General features: G+C 41.3%; 1 pseudogene; it reads left to right on the top strand.

The window, feature by feature from the left end:
- The first annotated feature begins 9,836 nt into the window (after positions 1-9,836).
- LOC124863034 lies at positions 9,837-22,066 on the top strand (annotated as a pseudogene).
- Positions 22,067-22,343: the final 277 nt, after the last annotated feature.

Below are 22,343 nucleotides of genomic sequence, written 5' to 3'. Positions count from 1 at the left end.
ATGAGCTGCAGGGCAGCAACGAACAGATGGAGCAGATGAGCTTGATTGCTGGCAGGGAGAGCAGATGAGGAAAACAGCATGCAGACAGGCCAGAATCATCACAGAAAATAGCTCTTTACTTGGTATGTTCTTAAAGCAGGAAAAACTACAATTAGTAATACTTTCATTATTAATATGTTTAGTAATTAGGGTTAAGGATAATATTTGAATTTAAATTTAAAAACTAATTTAAATTGAAATTAAGTCAGAACCCAAAACAGAACAGCAATGGTCAGTTGAGGTGCAAATGTTGTTCATCCAAATACCTCTGTCTTTAGTTCTCTGTAAACTATGTCACAATTGTAGACCAATGTGGTAAAGGACCTGTACATTGTTGTGTACAAAACTAATAAAATATTTTAAAAAAAAGGGTAATCTCTAAATCCGTATAATTGCTTTCATTGTCAATATCAAGAAATGCTTTGGGAGCACTGACCCTCCATTCCAAATCCAAACATTAAACAAAATTATCATGACATGTGCAATGAGCGATGACACTCATATTGCACCTTTCATTGGCCTCACCCAGTTATAAGCCATTTCAGAGGAGCTCTAGTTGAATAATGTTTTGACTTATCCGAATTTGACTCAAATGTGGGACATCGTTTCTGTTTGAGGAACACCGGGATAGGAATAAAAAATGTGGCACAGTTTCTCACAAATCGGGATATCTGGTCACCCTAAATAGACTACATAAAAGTATATTCTTTATTTTTACATTTCTTTATTAGTTTTTACTTAAATTCATCAGGTTAGAGCAGAGACAGGAGATTTATGTGTGTGTACATGCGTCTGTGTCACGGAGTGACATTTTGGACTTTGTTTTATGGTTTCTTGTGATGGTTTATTTTGTCTAGATGTTTCTATTAAGTTTATTAGTTTGTTCTACTGCCTCCTGGTGTTTTGTTGTCTTCCTCCCTCACTACATTTCCTTATGGTTGTTCCTTATGGTTCTATTATTGATTAGTCTCTGTATTAGGGCTCTTGTTCTCCTAGATTCGTTAGCTCCTCTTTTAATTATCTCTGGTTTATTTAATGTTTGGGTATTCTTTTTCAACCTTGCACACTTCTTGTTTTTCTAGTCTGTTTTCCTGTTCCCTCCTCGTTCTTTATTCCCTCTCTGTGTTCTTATTCTGTTCGGTCTAGCTTAGTTCTTTATGTTTAGTTCTAGTGTTCCAGTTCTGATTCCTGTTAGGTCAGCTTGAGTATTGTGGACTTTTATCTAGTCCTCTGCTTATTCTCAGTTGTTTCTATCAGTGTTTGTTTGTTTACTTGTAGTGAGGGTTTCCTTTTGCTTAGGCCTTAGGTTATTGTTATTCTTCTGTTCCTTCCAGTTCTTTTGTTTCCTTTACCTCTTAGTTATTCTAGATTTCTTATGTTTTAGTTATTTTATCTTAGTCTATTGTTCTGCTTAGGTCTTGGTTTCTCTTTAGTGTTTATTTGTTTCACCTGTTCCTTCTGCTCCCCTGCCTCCTTGTCGCACCTGTTCTCAGTTCCTCTTGATTACCTGCCTTTGTCTTTCCCCAGTATATTAGTTGGTTTGGTGTCTCTGTTTGTTGCTGGTTCCTTGTGTTTTTCATACCCTGTTCTCAACCCACGTATTTGTGCTGAGTTTTTCCATGTTCCCGCAGAACCGATCTTGTAAGTTTTTGGATCTGGACTTTCTTTGTATCTGCAGTGCCTTGTTTGGTTTCTTTGATAACCTCTGGAAATAAAGCTGAAAACTTTTTACAACACTTTGGTCCGCCTGCAAACCACATTATGACAGTCTGTGTCCATGTCTATTTACAACTATGTGTTTATGTGCAGAGAATGGTACAGTTAATAGTCTAATTGTATAAATATATATATATATTTGTCTCTCTCTCTCTCTTCAGTATGCCTAGATTGAGAAAGAGGGTCACAAACAGGGGGTCCCACTCCATATTTTTGGGAGAGCCTCTAACATTTTAAGGAAGGAATGTAGACCAGGTAGTGCAGTGGCAAAAGTATTTCTCATCTACTACATTGTTCAGATTACACAAAAAGACAGGGAGACTGCAAGCAGATGGACATGATAAGTTACCAGATGTTGGCTACTGGAGCAGTAGGAGAGAGTTTGGGTTATGTCCCAAACAGGTAAGAAATGAGTGAAAAAAATGTTTTTTAAGGAACATGCTTATATGGGACAGACGTTAGGGAACAGAGAGGGAGGGAGATGATAGAATTAGACCTAAAGATAATATGTAGGATACTATTTACACGCTTTCATTTAAGTTTAGGAGGCTGCATATCAGCTGACCACTCACATGCAAATTCCCCAGATGTTTTCAGAACAGCCTCGAATCCTCAAAAGGAAGACTTTATTGTGTTCCATATAATCAGGTCCACCTAACCTGACAATTAGTCTAAATGAAAAAAAAGATAAAAAAGAGGTTATTTGCGCACCATACAGTACCGTAACTACGCGCACCAGGTCTGGTGGACAAGTCCAGAACGGCTGTTCAGTCCAGGACCGTTGGTCTGCCTTATTAATTACCCGTAAGGTACATTAAGTGCTTCAAACAGGGCTACAGTAGGGGAGATGGCTCATTCAGAGCAGTCGTGGACCCAACCAGAGAGTAGGAGCCTGGTGGGTGTGTGCGCCTAGGAAGAGGGTGGCGAACCAGAGTGGCTTAACCCAGGCTGAAGTTAGCGTTAAACCTGAGAGCTTGCTCAGAATGGGTTAATTGTAAGCTAGCACTAATCACTTATTCACCCAGCAGAACATGAGGTGGAGGTTCACTGATGAGCATCATTGGGGTCATGATGAGGGACTTTCACCTGAGCTACAGGTAAACTTAAATGGCCTAGCCGTGATAGAAACGGTAGGAACCTTCCCTGTAAGCTTCTAGCTGGATCGGCATTATGATGTGAAAAATATCTGCTCTTTAGTCAAAAACAAAGCATTTAATCCTAAAGTTACTAAACACATTAAAAGGTCCTTCAGATCACCACATTGCATCTCATGGCTGCAGCCGGTCCTATAGTTCAATTCTACATGTAGACAGAAACAGGTGTTGTCATAAACCAGGAAAATATCTCCTGGTGCCAGTAAGACACAGTAGAAAGAGCAAAGTAAGCCTCCCTCTTCTCTTTCATATCTTCTGATCCTAAACAGACAGCTCTGGGTTGTTTAATGGTGGAGAATTAATAAGAAATAAATCATAGCTAATCCTGGTGGACCATTAATTAGTTAAGCTGTTTATTTTTCTGAATAATACATGTCATATGAAATATCATATAAACTAAACTCATTAAACAAGGATACAGTTTTACTCAATGTAATACATACATACCACTTTATGTATCAGAATCAGAATCAGAAAAGCTTTATTGCCAAGTACGTTTTTGGACATACAAGGAATTTGTTTTGGCGTAGTCGGTGCAATACAGTACAAATTAAACAGTATAAACATATCTACAATATAATATAAATATATGTGCACAGTTTTAAGTGAGTGAGAGTAAATGTAGAGCAGTATAAGATGCAAGAGCAATACAACAGTGCAGGTGATCATTGTGCAAGTAAAGCAGTGCAAGTAAAGCAGGAGTCCAAGCTGAGCGTTAATGTAACACATAGAGTTGCAGGTTACAGGTGTCCTGTCAGCAAAAAAAGGGGGGGTGTGGGGGAAAGGGAGAGTGTCAGGGTGGTTTCCGGGCTTTGTTAACCAGGCTGGTGGCAGATGGGAAAAAACTGTTCTTGTGGCGTGAGGTTTTGGTCCGGATGGACCGCAGCCTCCTGCCAGAGGGGAGAGTCTCAAAGAGTCTGTGACCGGGGTGGGAGGGATCAGCCAGAATCTTCCCTGCCCGCTTCAGGGTCCTGGAGGTGTACAGTTCCTGGAGCGACAGTAGACTGCAGCCAATCACCTTCTCAGCAGACCGAATGACACGCTGCAGCCTGCCCTTATCCTTGGCTGTAGCAGCGGCGTACCAGATGGTGATGGAGGAGGTGAGGATGGACTCAATGATGGCTGTGTAGAAGTGCACCATCATAGTCTTTGGCAGGTTGAATTTCTTCAGCTGCCGCAGGAAGAACATCCTCTGCTGGGCTTTCTTGATGAGGGAGCTGATGTTTGGCTCCCACTTGAGATCCTGGGAGATGATGGTTCCCAGGAAGCGGAAAGATTCCACAGTGTCAATTGTGGAGTCACAGAGGGTGATGGGGGCAGGTGGGGCTGGGTTCTGCCTGAAGTTCACAACCATCTCCACTGTCTTTAGAGCATTGAGCTCAAGGTTGTTCTGGCTGCACCAGTCCAACAGATGGTCCACCTCCCATCTGTACGCAGACTCATCACCATCAGAGATGAGTCCGATCAGGGTGGTGTCGTCCGCAAACTTCAGAAGCTTGACAGACTGGTGACTGGAGGTGCAGCAGTCAGGTGCATTTATTAATAACTGTAATATTAGTACTGATAACAGGACAAAAGATGAGAGTCCAAGAAAGGTCCAGGATGAGGCTCCATTTTCTATTTAAATACCTTTTTCTGTACAGAAAGTGTTTAATAGTAAAGACTGAACTAATGGAAATATGGCAGTAAAACAGAACAGGCTCATGAAAGAAGGAACATACTTTAATGAAATGTTGGGAGAGCTCACAGCATAATTGAAATAAATTAATTGTGTTTTTAGGGTCTTACCATTCTATTTAACTCTACGAAAATCAGTTTTTATACCAGTGAAAAGAAGCTAATTTATTTAAGCTACAGTAAACATAGTTTCTCTGAGTTTAAGAACAACTTTATTCCGATGGAGCTCTTAACTGGAATTATTCATATGTGGAAATCATTTTCCTCATTTAAATGAATTGACATACAATTAATCGATTCCAGACCCTTGCATTGTGCTGATGTCATTGCTTCTCAATTGCTGTCTTAAATTGCAACCTCTTGACAGGTAAATTCAGCCTGCGACTGATGGATAAAAAGTTGTCCTGGCATAACTATGACCACCTATGACACCCAAGCATTGTCAAGGAGTCTCTCCTTCGTTTTGCAATGCCATCATGTGTGCAGGATGGGTTCTGCTGTACAAGGATCTAGCCATTCAAAAAGGATGCTTTTACAGAACATGAATTTTATCCTTCTCTGGTGATGGATTGGTCTCTTCCCCCTACCTCTGGGTTTCTATAAGCAGCTCCTGCGGTCTCCATGTCTCCAAAAGTAGCCTCTCCTGCTCCTTCACCCTCGTGTCATCCCCCACCTTCAGGTGGGATCTCCATGTCTCATCCAGTAGCCATACCTGCGTACTTTTCTTCAGAGGCTGTCCGGTCACATCCTAAAGCGTGGCCTAGAAAAATGAACACGAATGGCAAGAAACGGCGATCCACTGCTATTCTGATTGACACGCCACAAAAGGAAGCACTGGCGAAAAAAAGACTTGAAGAAAGGAAAGTTAAAAAATGTGTAAAGAGGAGCAAAAAGCTGAAGAAAATATTGCCTGGATCAGAATCAGAAGAAGAGTTTTTCAAGATCAAGGGAAGGTGGATGGCATAAGGGAGTCATGAACCTGTCAGAAACATGACATGAATCATGAACATTAATGACACTTTTAATGGTCATGACTGTTGTCATTAAGTGTCATTTGTTTTTTTGTAATGTCTGAATCCCAAACACTATTCTCTGTGGCTTCATCGATGAGTGAAAACATGCCACTCTTCAGATAGAGTTCTTTAAATCTCTGGTGAGATACTGTGTGTGATTACATAGCTAGCATGCGCCCTTGAAACAGACAAGTGTATGAGGGCAACTTTATTCTCTGCTAACCTCTTGCATAAACTGATGAGTGGAGTTCTGCCAAGACCCAAGTCTCGCCCCCACCCTATGTATGATTGGCTGTATGCCTATCTTTTTTTTAAGTATAATTTAAACTAATTGAAACTAATGTATGTAATGATTTGCCATTATGAGAATTGAATTCACCAGCAGGCCGTTCATCTTATTATCACGTACAATGCCAAGTTAAACATTTATCAGAGTTAAACGCTTAACAGCAACGATTTGGGTGTGGTCTGCAGCAATGTGTCTGGTCCTTCTCTTGACTCCTGCAGCATAAACCCGAGTCCAGAACCAGTAGACGACATCCCAGAATCCCCTATGCTGTTCTCACCACCTGTGCTATGTCCTTTCTCTCCCGTGCCGTGCAGCTTCCATACCACACTGTCACACCGAGGCACAGGATACTTTCTATTGGGGCCTTGTAAAAGTTTGTGAGCAGCTGAGTAGAGAGTCTAGTCCGTTTCAACCTTCTGAGAAACAAGAGCCATTGTTGGGCCTTCTTTACCAGGTGGGAGGTGTTCTCAGTCCAGGAGAGGTAAGAAATGTGAATGCCCAGGAACTTTATGCTGTCCACATGCTCCAACACCTCCCCGTGTATGCAGAGATGAGCGTGTTCAGTCTTCCTGAACCTCCTGTAATCCACTATCACTTCCTTGGTCTTGCTGGTGTTCAGGATGTAGTTGTTCTTGGAGCACCACTGAGGGAGCCGCGTGGTGAGTGAGAAGTCTTTTAATAAAGAAGCAACAGGAAACTTACAGGACAGAACTTACAGGCAGGAATACAGAAACATGGCATGGGAAAGTCAGTGGTGTAGTTTTCAGGAGGAACCATGGGCAAACAATGAAAATCAGAGAGGATAAATACTGGGGTGGGGTGTGAACCAATGAACAGGGGGAAGAGCTAATCAGGAGAATGTGAGACCGCAGGCTACAGTAAGGAACCTGAACAATACAGATGGAGAATGACTAATTAACACAAATGAGCAGGGAGTACTGGGAGGTGACCAAAACACATCTAAATGAACTGAAGCAAATAAACAATGAGACTGAACACTGAACTAAAGAACATTAACATGGGGGAAATAAGATCTAAAAGGAAATATAACACATCTAACACCAGAACCCAGGAAGTAACAAGATTAACCAGAAGGAATCTAAGCAGAAAGTTAACAACACAAAAACCTAACAGACGGATCCTGCGGGGCCTGTTGGTGAGGAAGTTGCTGAAACAGGAGCAAAGTGGTGCAGATAAACCAAGTTTGTGGAGCTTCATTGCAAGCATGTCAGGAAGGATGGTGTTGAAGGCTGAGCTGAAGTCCACAAATAGCACCCTAACATAGGTGTTAGGGCGCTGCAGATGAGTCAGGGCCGTGTGAACGGCTAATGACACAGCATCCTCTATGGAGCGATTCTCCCTGTAGGAGAACTGCATGCTGTCCCGGCCAGCAGGGATGGCATCCTTGATGTACTTCAGGAGGATCCTTTCAAAGCACTTAATGATGACCGGAGTCAGAGCAACGGGACTGTAATCATTAAGGCAGGTGATGGTTGATTTTTTGGGCACAGGCACAATAGTGGAGGACTTTAGGCAGGTAGGGACCACGGATGGAGTTGATTCCACAATTTAAGAGAAAATTCGCAATATGTGATTTGTGGTTTCTATATTTGAGTTACAAAACACACAGACATTAGTCGGAGGAAATCACTAGATGGATAATTATTGATTAGTTTAAAATGAATTTCTTTCGACTTTTGCAATATTGGGTATTTTGGATAATATTGTTCTTAACTAGTATGTCTATCTAATGTGGTTAATAGTGAAAGTTGTGCCCCTGTTATACCACCAGTGCGGTTCAGAGCCCATTCCAGTTTGCAAACGTGATTTCGAACTGGTGATGCGTGTTTCCACCAACGAAAAGAGCTTCAAAAGGGCGAACTCTGGTTCAATCTGGGCACCACAGAATATTTGGTTCTTCAGCGCGATACGTGACGTCACCTGTGGGCTGGTCAAAGCTGTAGACAATAGAAGCTACAAGTACGGCGGGGAAGATGATGAATGTACTGTATAAACATTATTTATGTTTGCAAAAACACACTAAACATTGCATAACTACTTGTTTCTGTTACACTTGGGGATGCTGAACATATGCAAATGAAAACATTGTACATACCATCGTTTTTGCACGGAGTCGTCATCTCCTTTTCCATATTATCCGTAGTTCATTGATGCTCTCTTTTGCATTAGAAGGAACATTGTGCGAAGCTTAGCAAGCTCCACTGGCTCGCTACCAAGCTGAGTTTCCTGAGCTCCTTCATGGCATCCAGTCTCCTGAGCCTGCCCATCTATTGCCAGAGACTTTTAATGGATTGTTTAAATAAAGTATGACACATCCATGTTAAATGGATGTGACACTGAAAAACGGTATGAGGACTTCTGCTTTGAAGGTCCCCTTTCTGTGGAAAGGAACAAGGGTATGGAAGACACATTTTCCTTACCCACCAAAAACATTCTCTCTGGGATCAGAAAGACCATCAGAAGGACCATCAGAAAGACCAGCACACTCCTCATCTCCAGAATACAGCATCAGCCACAGCAGTGGCTGTTGCAGCAGTCCTTTCATCCACAGAAGAATCGGCTCTCACTGCAGAAACCATGGCAGTGGCTGCAGCTCTCTGGTTAGCTGTATTTAATGCAGAAACTCCCCTGGTGCAGCCTTCATCATCGCCATCTACACTTCTGGCTATGGCATTATCATTGCTTTACATTCCTGTTCCTGAGGTCCGTGAGGGGTTGCAGGAGGAACCGCCTCACGGTCCTGCTCCAGAGAGGTTGGTGGACGCACCTTCATGGTCTCAAGTCTCCAGATCACCATCGTGGTCCCAGATCTCCAGCTCAACCTCGTGGGAGGATTCTTCATAGGTTCTCCATGGCTTCCGGTCCACATCCAGAGAAGGATCTCCGTGGGTCCCCTAAGTGTCCCGGTCGGCCCCCTGACAAGCTTATTAGTGGGTTCTTCCGGTTCTGCCGCTAGCCTCCAAGTTCCCTGGTTCTCCGCTGCCAGCCGCTGACGGACAAAGACACAACACAGTGACAACAAATAGCACTAGCACATGAATCCAACCTCGGCTAACTGGGAGGATAAAATTTTTTTTTTAAGAAACAAAGACAATATGTTTTTTAAAATGTTTTTTTTTCACTTTTTATGTGTCTTTTGTGAATTCAAAACACCTGGTAATGTCCACAGTTGTATAATTAATTTTTAGAGTTGCAACTATTGAATATTTTAGTAATTGGGTAATCTAATTATAATTCCTGGATTAATCAAGTAATTAAATATATATGACCTATGCCAGCCATCTTCCAGGTTGGTATGCTGACACAACAATATGAAACTGTATGCTCTATCTCTTGTAGCTGAAAGCCACTGCATACCTGAAGACCCCACCAAGACCCTACTAACACAATCCACTTTCTGATTTTTTTAATTTAAACTCTGTCTTAATCAGGTGTTAAATGTGAATGTCAATGCCAATTTATTTATATAGCACATTTAACAACACTTGATGTTGACCAAAGTGCTTCACATACACTGCAGTGAGGTTTGTTTCCATGCTTCACTAATCACAAACTGTTTTTAATAGCTGTTAACATGCATCCTTCAATCTGCGGGTCTCTCAATGCACAATAAGCATTTTAAGCCAACAATTTTTGATGTAGTCTTGGGCCAGCTGCAATCTCTGCATTCATTTTTGATTTCCTTTAATCAGGGATATAAAATCTAGGAATTAAAATGTCTATACCCACTTGTCCTTGCAGGGTTGCAAGGGGACTTGTGTCTCGAGTGGTCATTGGGAAAAAGACGGGGTACACCCTGGACTGTTAAGTAGGGTTAGGTTATAAAAACAATAAGGTTTGCACTCTGTTCCATCCATCTTTTGAAAATGAAAAAGAGTAGCCAAACTGCAAAAGAAAGCATTAATCATAGAGGCGACTAAGGGACCCATGTTACCTACTCTGGAGGAGCTGCATAGAACTACCACTCAAGTACCACTCTGGTGGTATGCACTACTTTACGTTGGTCTGTGTGACATAATTAAATGTGCTTTTCCAAATCACTGTATTTTGCTGAAGCAAATGTATGAAAAAATGTGCGCTTATTAAATAAATCTGTATCATAGTCACAAATCAATGGCGAGTTTTTTTTTTTTTCTTTACCACATTTGGTATTCAGACCCCGCCCTCGTCGCCACCTCATCTGGTGGTCAGTTGAAATGGGAGAAATGCCGACGGAGCAACAGCGCGCTGAAAGGAACAGTTGTCAACGTCAACAGACGGGACACACTGCTGCACAGCCCCGGCCTTCAGGACTGTCCCAGCGCTCCACATGTCCAAAGTAACCAGCGGTTCCACTGGCTGTCGGGCCGTGGTGATGGCTGGAAAGTACCTGTCCGGTCCCGGCCGAGGTTCCACGGTGATCCCAGGGAATACTGGCCAGCAGCGGGGGCGGATGTGCGTCCCTCAAAGCCGCACGATGTGCTCCACCACAGCCCGCAAGGGAGGACGAACCGTGGCTGTGGGTCAACAGGAAAGCCTGGGGTATAATTCCACCGCTGACAGACACACCCTGGCAAACCGGAACCTAATTTACCGGGACGTGAAGGCTTTCCTCAGTGAAGTTGGTGGGGATCCCCGGGAGGCTCGGTATTGGCTGACTCAGTTCCAGAAAGCGAACTTGTCTCAGTCCCCAGCTTTTGCTGTTGTGGAGGTAAACGTCGGTTTAGTTTTGTTAAAATCTTTGGTGAAGTGTTCGGCCTTGATGTTTAGATTGTAATTTATTAGTTGAATTTAATTTAAATATTTAAATTCCGTCATATTAAAAGCTTTCTAAACTGAAGATCATGTCAAGCAGTTTCAAGCAACTCTTTATGAGCAGGACCGGATTCATTAGGATGATGGCCTCGGGCAGTCTATGGGCGAGAGGCAGGGTACACCCTGGACAGGTCACCAGTCCATCACAGGGCAACACACAAACAACCATGCAGACACTCATTCATACACCTAAGGGCAATTTAAAGTGACCAATTAACCTAACAGGCATGTCTTTAGACTGTGGGAGGAAGCCGGAGTACCCGGTGAGAACCCACACATGCACAGGGAGAACATGCAAATTCTAAGCAGAAAGACCCCCGGCTTTGAATCGAACCCAGGACCTTCTTGCTAATAAAACACATTCAGGACTATATATTTTATCTTACTTCAAATAATACATACATACCCCTGTAAAAGAACATATATTGCATCCGTTTTATTAAATAAAATACAATTTAAAACAGTATAGATACCTAGATCATCTCGTGATGCCCCATATTATTTACATTTATCCCTCAACTTCCATATACCTATTTAAATGTATATTGTATACCTTTTTTTTTTTTACATATTCATGTTTGTACTGTGCCTAATCTTTCTATCAAAGCTGTTCCATAAAGTCAGTCCACAGCTTGATATGCACATCATTGTTGTTCTTATTTTTTTGGTTTTTTAAAAGTCATATCTCCCCTTAGATTGTATCCTCCATCCCTTTAGTTTTAATATGTTTATTGGTGTTTTAAGAATTTCCAAAATCTTTTGGAAACTTTTCCCAGAACAAAAGTATTTGTATCATCTGCAAAAAATATAAATTTCAACAATTTTGATACTTTACATATGTCAATAATGTACATTATAAATAGCTTTGATCCTAATACTGACCCCTGTGGTAACTTCATATTATTATCATAACAAATTGCTAAGTTATCAATCACCTGAGTTCTAAATACTTTTGAAAATATTTCTTTGACACCAAATAGATTTGAAAGGTGGCACGCTTCTCATGGATATTCTAAGCTGGTAATGTAGAAGTTCACCAGTCCTTTGTAAGAATGTGAAGTTAAAGTTGATCTTAATGCTGTCTGCTGATAGCTGAACATTTGTGCTTCAAGATTGTCGGAGCCATCAGATTGTTTCAGCTGTGGTGTGTGCGTTTGCTAGGAATTTATCTTCCTCACATCTGTACTCCAGTTTGTACAGGATGACAGGATGACCAGTTGTACAAAGCAAACTCAATATCCTATAGAGGATGTTTGCATCCCTTTATTTAATAGAACCAAATTAATGGCATTCAAGGTCTTGTTCTCTGATTTTCAGCTTTTATCTTCGGTCTTCCTTCATCTCACTGAACAGAAGCATGTAATGCAACTGCAGGAACTTCCTGATTGATACACATGTTGGCTTTGAAGTATACCATTACATAAAATAAGCAAAGCATCAGGTTAGATTTTTGCTTTAGGATTTTTTTGTTTTGTTTTCAGCCCTAATTAGGTTTAACCAATAACTCTTCTCCCCTAACGTTCACCTACAAGTTTACTGACAACTGATTGCTGCAGAGCAACTTATCTTTGCCATTTCTGAGAATAATTTTTGATTGCTACATTAGTGTAGGCACAGGCTGATTAACGGCATCAATGTACAAAAACGTTTTAAACTTATGGTTTTAAAACTGCAAAAAAAATTTTAAAATCCATATTGTTCTTGGGTTCAGACGTTTGTGTAGTGAAATGGCAGAGTATTTGTAGGAGGGACAAGATTTTTCTCCAGCTGTTTGGAGTAGTGCAGCACTGCCCCATCATCTCCCTCATAAAAAGGCCACTGCACATTTCCCTTACAAAAGAGAGACTACTTAGGCTGTTATGGAATATTGCTGGTCTCTTAAAACTCGGACAGTCACGGTGTGAAAACTGGAGACCCTTCACTCCTATTATAACATCTCTGTTTTAAAACTGCAGATAGCTAGCTACATCCCACTTGTCATACTTGTGGTATTTTACAAAGAACAGAAGCCAAAGGGTTTAAATATTCTGCCTAATAGCTTGAAAACCAAAAACGTTTTTTGTTTATTTATATATAATATATATAAATAAACAACAAACATTTTTGGTTATACACTCACCGGACACTTTATTAGTTACACCTTGCTAATACCGGGTTGGACCCCCTTTTGCCTTCAGAACTGCCTTAATCCTTTCTGAAATACTCAGACCAGCCCGTCTGGCACCAACAACCATGCTACGTTCAAAGTCACTTAAATCATCTTTCTTACCCATTCTGATGCTCTGTTTGAACTGCAGCAGATCATCTTGACCATGTCTACATGCCTAAATGCACTGAGTTGCTGGCATGTGATTGGCTGATTAGAAATTTGCCTTTACGAGCAGTTGGACAGGTGTACCTAAGTGGCTGGTGAGTGTGTGTGTACATATATATATATTTACATATACGCCAAAGAACTGGGTTAACTATTCTACTTTTATACTAGGATGCTATTGAGCTACAGAGAAGTTGTTCAAAATGTAGCAACTGTGAATGGAAGCAGCTGAAAGTCTGACTTTTCTGCAAATGATTAGTTTATTTCACTTGAGGTTGTAACTTTTTTTAAAATAGGCATGGGAATGTATGAAATTCTCATCGTTTGATAACCTTGAGTAAAAAATACCTCAGTTTGATTAGTTTGATCTACATACACACATCTAACCAATATTTATACACACACACACACATTCACACACACAGAACCCAGTTCTTTGGCATAGAATGCTGCCAAATATTTCGTTTTTTAAATTACAGTCTTGTGTATTACAGGCAGACTGTATTGAAAAACTTTCAATGACCAAAACACAAAAAAGTAAAAGTTTTGGATTTCCCCTGTAATTACTACTTTTTAAACTCTTTAAACGTTTTTGTGTCTCTTTGAGGTGGATAGCTTGGCATTACAAAGCAGGGAGATGGTACAGAGCCTGGCCTTCGGGCTGTCTTTTCTTCAGCGGATGGACATGAAGCCCGTGGTGGTAATGGGCTGCTTTGACAACCAGGAGTCAGGGCCTGTAGAAGCAGTCACTAGGCCGTGGTGCACCAAGGGGTTGGTGGAGCGGTGCCAGCAGCTGACCGAAGCTCTGCAGCAACACTCAGCAACTGTCCTTCCATTCTTCTCTGCAGAGTCTTTCCTACAACTGCATGAGGCGCCTCAAGGAAGCAGGTTAAATAGTGGTCATAGGAAGTGGTGACTTGTACAAAAGACAAAATAGATGATTTTGCATTGGCTAACAGAAATAATCATTTTCTTTAAAACGTACCACTCTCTCTGAAGAGGTTTTTACTTTAGGTATTTAAAGAATCACTGTTGCTCCATTCCTTCCATTCCTTTTTGTGTTAAGTTTCTGTACATGTTTAGGATAGATCCAACCAGGCACATGTACATAGCTTTGACTGATCAGTGTACAGCAATCTGGACCAATTACTTTACTGTTATGTAATCTTGACAAATCACTCTATAGTTGTCAAGCTGATCAATTGCACTACAGCTGGAACACTGGTTAGACTGGCTGCAGACTCCCAGCGCCTCCTCATGACCATTCCAACATAGCAAAGTCCTTACAGTTTATCATTTAACCATTTTTAAATTCAGTTCTTCTTTTTCCAACTAGGTTGAAGAGTTAGAGCATGGTAGCAAATGTTTCAGCACCTGCGTAAACACACATTGCCTTGTATCCATAACCCTTTAATGTTTTCACATTTTGTCATGTTACCAAAACCAACTTCTATTTTATCGGGATTTCATCTGACAAACCAACAAAATAAAAGAGGTTTTCAAAATAAAACTCTAGTAACCCATGTGACTGTGTTTCTACAGCAGTGGTTTAGGGTGATGTGGAGTTTTAGTTTTCTTCCACATATGTTTATTTAAATGTGGGCCAAGAAGTTCAATTTAGATCTCTTTTGACCAGAGCTCATTTTCCACACAAAATTTAGGTCTGCAGAGAGAATCATCAGGGCTACAGGTCTAGGGTCAGGAAAAGGACAGCCAACATCTCTGCAGACCACACACATCCTGGATACAAACTGTTCAGACTTTTACCTTCAGGTCGACACTACGAGGGGCTATTTGCAAAAAGAACTGCTACGGAGACAGTTTCTTCTGCCAGGCGGTCTCTCTGATGAACACCTAAAGGTCAAAGTGCCCAGATATATACTATGCTTATTTGCATTTTTTTTATTTCCCAACCAAAAGTTGTTTTATATATTTATATTTAAAATGTCTGTACATTGAGAGTAAAGTGGAAGCGCAGTCAAATTCCTTGTTTGTGTGCCCAAACTTGGCCAAAGAGTTAATTCCGATTGTTTCTGTTTTTTTCTATGCCCCTAAATGGCTTGTGACAAACTGCGAACTGTAAAAACTGTAAAAAAAGAAAAACAGCATTTTCCTTTGACCTTCAGAACGTCAATCCCAACGCAATACATTAATGTTAGCAATCGTAAGGTGAGAAAATGTGACAATGTTCAAGGGGTGTGAAATACTTTTGTTGTTTATTTAAAAACAAAGCTTTTCATTTCATTATAAATTTTCATATTTCTGCTCTTCAATGCTTTCTTCCCTCTACTACTCCTTCTATCATGTTTGCAGAGATTTATCTCATGTCTGTTCTCTACAGTGCTCCACACTCAATTGTTGTGGACATTAGCCTCCTCCAGTGGAGTCTGGACTGTGGGACCATCCCGCTGATTTGTCCAGTGGGGAGGGATGGACGGGGATGCTCGTTGGTGCTAGACCCAACGGAGGTTACAGCAGCCATTTCCCGAGTCCTCCAGCCCCTCAAAGTTATATTTCTGACCAACTCAGGAGGCCTACGGAGCGAAAAACACAAGGCACAAAATAAGTCCTCATGCATATCCTTAGAAATTATTAAATGCACACCTTATTTATACTTAACTCATCCGTACCACTTCCTGTTTGAGTTACAGGTACTGGACATGGTGTCGTTGCCCACTGACCTGCCTGGTCTATCTGGAGCGGAGTGGCTGAGCCCAGTAGAGCGTCGCAGACTGACCACGATAGCCAGACTCCTCAATCAGTTACCAACAAAGTCCTCTGCTGTGATCACCTCTGCAGACAGAGCTGACTGAGCTCTTCAGCCACAGGGGTGAGGCCGGTGGCTTGTCCACTAAGACTCACTTCTGTTTGTACACAGAAACGGAAGCAGCTTCATTGCTATAAAAAATAATTCATGAAATAATCATTTAAAAACAATGTTTTTCTCGGAATTTATTTTATTTTTTTATTATCTGAAACAAGTGTCACAGAAAAGCAAAAACAGAAGTAATCTGTAAAAGAGATATCACAGTGCTGTAAGCAGTATAGAGAACAGTTTATTTTAAGTTGCTGCTAGCCTAGTTGTGTTTGATGGACAAGTGTTTTGACCGCTAACATATCATTGTTATAGTAAGTAAACCAATAATTTACCATCCGTTTTCCCTTTTCATGTTAGGTTCTGGGACACTTTTCAAAAATGGCGACCCCATTCACAGGTCAGTAAATATCAGACAAGCACACGTAATCTGATCTGCACACCATAATCCAAAATTAACCTCTCTCATGTGGATTGGCTTGCTTTCTTAGACCCATTTTTAAAAGCACGAAAAACCCAGTCACACTGCTTTGACGTGTACAAAGAAAAACACAGTGTTTTCATTGCTTTGCGTGTGCAGGTACAACTCTCTGGATGGGATCGATGTGGAGCGTCTGCTGGCTCTCATCAACAAGTCATTTGACAAAACTCTGAGGCAAGATTACATAGACTCTGAAGGGACGAATGCACTGCCTCTACCTCTCTGAAGGGTGTGTTCAATCAGTCAAAGTAAAGTAAAGCTTTCAGTATACATTGGCTTGCACAAGTATTCATACTGCTTAAACCTTTTTACATTTTATGTTACAACCACAAACTTTAATGTAGTGTCTAATGTGATTGTCCAATGCAAAGTATTGCATAAGTGATGCTTCTCAACCAGTAGCGATTGCTCTAAGACTGCAAGGGTAGCACAGCTTCCCCTAAAATGTAAAAAAATAAGGGATCAAATCCTCTCACTCATTCCCGCAGCCTCACATTGCTTTAAACAGTGAGTTCAATTGCGAAGCCAAAATGCTGGGCTTTGTCCCGCCCATCGGACGCTCAACGTCTCTGGGGGTCTATGGGGCAGTGGGCCGGCTGGCCGGGACGCTCAACTTCTGCATGATGATTGGATGATCTGTGTGAGGCTGAATCCCTTTTTGATTGACAGCGAAATGAGCAAATCAGCGATCTTGAAATTGAGCTTCCCCTCCTTGAAAGACCAGCATCCGCCACTGTTTTTAACCTTTCTCACAAGTAAAGGTGTGGCAGGTCCCCTGAGTCAATACTTTGTAGAACTACCTTTAGCTGGAGTTACATGGGCATATGTTTTAACCTATGTCTCTACAAGCATCTACAAACTGACATATATGCCAATTTTGCCATGCAAAACAGCAGAAGCTCATTCGTACTGGGCAGAGAGTGTTTTTCTTGCATCATCTTCTCAATGGGACATTTCCTGTTAGCTTTCATTTCACAATGACAATCTTCTTGCCCTACCTTTACATACAGGTCCTTCTCAAAATATTAGCATATTGTGATAAAGTTAATTATTTTCCATAATGTCATGATGAAAATTTAACATTCATATATTTTAGATTCATTGCACACTAACTGAAATATTTCAGGTCTTTTATTGTCTTAATACGGATGATTTTAGCATACAGCTCATGAAAACCCAAAATTCCTATCTCATAAAATTTGCATATTTCATCCGACCAATAAAAGAAAAGTGTTTTTAATACAAAAAACGTCAACCTTCAAATAATCATGTACAGTTATGCACTCAATACTTGGTCGGGAATCCTTTTGCAGAAATGACTGCTTCAATGCGGCGTGGCATGGAGGCAATCAGTCGGTGGCACTGTTGAGGTCTTATGGAGGCCCAGGATGCTTCGATAGCGGCCTTTAGCTCATCCAGAGTGTTGGGTCTTGAGTCTCTCAACGTTCTCTTCACAATATCCCACAGATTCTCTATGGGGTTCAGGTCAGGAGAGTTGGCAGGCCAATTGAGCACAGTGATACCATGGTCAGTAAACCATTTACCAGTGGTTTTGGCACTGTGAGCGGGTGCCAGGTCGTGCTGAAAAATGAAATCTTCATCTCCATAAAGCTTTTCAGCAGATGGAAGCATGAAGTGCTCCAAAATCTCCTGATAGCTAGCTGCATTGACCCTGCCCTTGATAAAACACAGTGGACCAACACCAGCAGCTGACACGGCACCCCAGACCATCACTGACTGTGGGTACTTGACACTGGACTTCTGGCATTTTGGCATTTCCTTCTCCCCAGTCTTCCTCCAGACTCTGGCACCTTGATTTCCGAATGACATGCAGAATTTGCTTTCATCTGAAAAAAGTACTTTGGACCACTGAGCAACAGTCCAGTGCTGCTTCTCTGTAGCCCAGGTCAGGCGCTTCTGCCGCTGTTTCTGGTTCAAAAGTGGCTTGACCTGGGGAATGCGGCACCTGTAGCCCATTTCCTGCACACGCCTGTGCACGGTGGCTCTGGATGTTTCTACTCCAGACTCAGTCCACTGCTTCCGCAGGTCCCCCAAGGTCTGGAATCGGCCCTTCTCCACAATCTTCCTCAGGATCCGGTCACCTCTTCTCGTTGTGCAGCGTTTTCTGCCACACTTTTTCCTTCCCACAGACTTCCCACTGACGTGCCTTGATACAGCACTCTGGGAACAGCCTATTTGTTCAGAAATGTCTTTCTATGTCTTACCCTCTTGCTTGAGGGTGTCAATAGTGGCCTTCTGGACAGCAGTCAGGTCGGCAGTCTTACCCATGATTGGGGTTTTGAGTGATGAACCAGGCTGGGAGTTTTAAAGGCCTCAGGAATCTTTTGCAGGTGTTTAGAGTTAACTCGTTGATTCAGATGATTAGGTTCATAGCTCGTTTAGAGACCCTTTTAATGATATGCTAATTTTGTGAGATAGGAATTTTGGGTTTTCATGAGCTGTATGCCAAAATCATCCGTATTAAGACAATAAAAGACCTGAAATATTTCAGTTAGTGTGCAATGAATCTAAAATATATGAATGTTAAATTTTCATCATGACATTATGGAAAATAATGAACTTTATCATAATATGCTAATATTTTGAGAAGGACCTGTAGATTACAGCTTTGAACATTGCCCAATTATTAGTGGCCATGTCGACATATTCTTTCACCTGACCTGTGGATGTTTGCAGATCCTTCAGTTACCTAGGGCCTCTTGACTGCTTCTCTGATTAGTGCTCTGTTTGCCTGGCTGCTCAGTTTAGAAGGGTTGGTAGTCTTTCTTGGTAGGTTTGCTGTTGTGCCCTAATCTCCATCTTCAGCTGATTTATTGAACAGTGCTCTGTGAGATGTTCAGAGATTGGCATATTGTTTTATAACCAGATCCTCCTTTAAACTTTTCGAAAGCTTGATCTGTCTGCTGTTTTCCATGGTTCTCATGATGCTGTTGGTTTACCAAACAAACCTCTATGACCTTCACAGAACAGCTGAATTTACACTGACTAGACAATGGTATAGTATATTTACTTATTAGGTGACATCTGAAGGCAGGTAGTTGCATTGGATTTTATTTAGGCGTTTTATAGAAAAGGAAATGCACACCTCACTTCTCAAATAAGAAAACATGTCTGTCATGACTCCAGGCAATTTCCTGACCCACAAGCAGAATCAAAACTCAAAGACAATCTTGCCTTAAAATACATAGTTTTTTTAATCAGGAAAAGGGGAAGTTGTCAAGATTGAGGGTCTTCAATAATGTTTGGTAGCATCTGGTGAGCGGGAGGAGCTGTTAGACTGTGCAGGACATAGTGGTAATTGTGGATCTTTAATTGCAATAATGGCTTACTGATTTGATCAAAGGTGAATGGCTCGGGAAGATTGTTCCTGGTGGAAATTCAGTAATGCTGCCATCTTTGAGTGGGGCTTAGTTCCAGTACAAAGGCAACCGATGGAGGTTTGAGATCCGAGTAAAGTGGTTGAAGAGTGGGCAGGCACTTAGGGAGGATGCTGCTGCTTTTTTGTTGACTCTCTAGTGCAATCTGTTGAAAAACGTCAGGTGGGAAAAGCTTGGCCTGGCGTGGAATATAGTGATGTGTCCTTGTGTCTTGAGGTTTTGAAGCAGTGGTCGAGTAAACCAGGGAGATTTTTGCTAAATGTCTATCAAGGCTTATGTTAATGATGCATGTGTTGACATTCGAGGCCTAGCGGGTCGACCATAAGTACAAAACACTGTTTTGTGTATGCGTTAGCAATCTGGTTTAGCGTTTAATTTTACTTTGGAACCAGCAAGAAAGAGGAGAGTTTTTGAATGGACAGAAAGATGTTTATCCCAAATTACATTAACTTGCTGTTGCTTTTCTGGCTCCCTCATTTACCTGTGGCCTGTGCAAGGGCATTTTTTTAGTAAACACTTTTAATTTATTTATTCAAATTAAAACTTAACACCGCGAAGTCATTTCATAATAACCACTCAGCCTGTTTTACAGTTATTGTCTACTTGATAGCACAGTAGAGCAAATAAAGCATCATGATGCTACGGCTCATTAGTCGAGCAACTGTATTGAAAGCTTCAGTGCTTCACGAGGCTTATTCTCGCCATGACTAGTGGAAACCACTTCGAGGAGGTACAACATGAGAGATACAAAAACAGGACTTGAGATCAAGGAAGATAGGTTTAAAAATATAGATGTAGTTACAAATAGATAGAGGGTGGCTTGAGTCTATCAGGAAAGCTGAGCATCAGGTGAAGACAGGTCTTCCAGCAGCAGCGTAAATCCTCAGCAACTGATGGGGAAAACTGCCAACAGGTGTGTGAAGATGCAGTCACCTCAGACATCCTCTATTGAGGGAGAACACTCACCTCATTCACACACCAGGATGGTGACAATGTTGTTTTCCTTCCACTTAATAATGCTCTACATTGTTTTGGTCTGTCACATAAAGTCCTAATAAAATCTATTAAGGTTTGTGGTTGTAACCTGAAAAAATGGTAAAAAGTTAAATTGATGTGAATACAATTGCAAGGACAGTATCTGATCAGTACCAGTTTGTATTCTTTAAATGTGTGTGAGAGAATGGCAAATATTCTGCATGAATGTGCTCTCCCATCTACAGTGCAGCAGCCATCATTACGATGGAGCCAGTGAACGGTGGGACCCCCTACCTGGATAAGTTTGTGGTGAGCAGCAGTAAGCAGGGGCAGGGCACCAGTCACATCCTCTGGGAGTGTATCCGACAGGACCTGGGCAAACTCTTCTGGAGGTCAAAAGGCACCAACAGGATCAACCCATGGTTAGTCCTACACAGACAGGGATATTTAAAGAAATAAACTTGGTATTTAGTTAACTACTCTAAATGAATACACATTTTATTATGGTTTTTAGTCTGTGACTGTAATTAAACTATGTTCTGACTTCAGCAGGAACTTCATTCAATTGTAAGAGCCCTTAATCAGCTCAAATATGAAATTAGAAATCCCTTAAAGCAGTAATTCCTAATCTGAAACTCCAATCCATAAAAAGCATGCCAATAGATTACGGGGGTTTAGTTTACTACATTTTAATAGCACAGAGGTTGCACAGTTAGTTTTGTGTACTTATAAAATGAAACAGCACAAGCACCTCATATTCAACCCCAAGCATGGTGGTGAAAGAATGAGGATGCAGACTTGTTTAGTCTGCCTCATCAACAGGGAACCTTGCAATCACTGAGTGGACCATGCCTTCCTCTGTATACCAACGTATATTAGAGTGAAATTAGAGGCCAATAGCTGAAGAAGGATCTCAAGCATAGTGTATCAGTAATTATCCTTAAGCATCGGTAAAGTGAGGAACAACAAAGAGTGGTTCAAAAGCCTCCTCAATGTTGTGATAAACTTACGAAAGCCAATAGCTACAACTCATTTGTTATGAAAAATTCTTTGTTATTGGATGTAATGTTCAGTTTTATGTTATGTTTTGCCTACAGTTGCTTTTGTCTTTATCTGGCCAGGTACTTTAAGCACTGTGATGGCAGTTTTGTAAATGGAGTGTGAACTGTCTTCTGGTTTGGGCTGACAGACATCAGAGACTCCTATGTGATGGTGGAGCACGCCAAGAGCCTCCCCAACTCATTCCATAGCTCTAGCCTCACCTTGACTGAGCAGCCTCCTCCCCCTGCTGTTGCCGGTTCCTGAACTCTTCCTTTCCATTAGGGTGTGTGGCAATTTAGCTTTGGAGCCCTGTTGCCTCTCTTGATCTGCAAAATTAAAAACGAGATCTTGTTTTTAGAAGTTGTCCCTTTCCTTGACTTTTGTAAAACAAAGATTACACTTTGGATGTGCACTTACTGACAAACAAATTTTCTTATCAAGGTTTATCCTGAAGGAAACCTGGGAACAAATTTCAGGGTTTCATCTATGAAAAGATAGATTTACATGGAAACACTAAAGGTTTAGTTTTCTGAAGAACTTCCCACAAAGAAAATATCATCCTACGACTTTACAATGTAGTCTCCCGAGCTGAAAAAAACCCATCTAACAACATCTA

This window comes from Girardinichthys multiradiatus, chromosome X (assembly GCF_021462225.1).
Source record: "Girardinichthys multiradiatus isolate DD_20200921_A chromosome X, DD_fGirMul_XY1, whole genome shotgun sequence".
In the NCBI taxonomy this organism is placed as follows: Eukaryota; Metazoa; Chordata; class Actinopteri; order Cyprinodontiformes; family Goodeidae; genus Girardinichthys; species Girardinichthys multiradiatus.
This window is presented reverse-complemented; position numbering and strand designations above follow the sequence as displayed.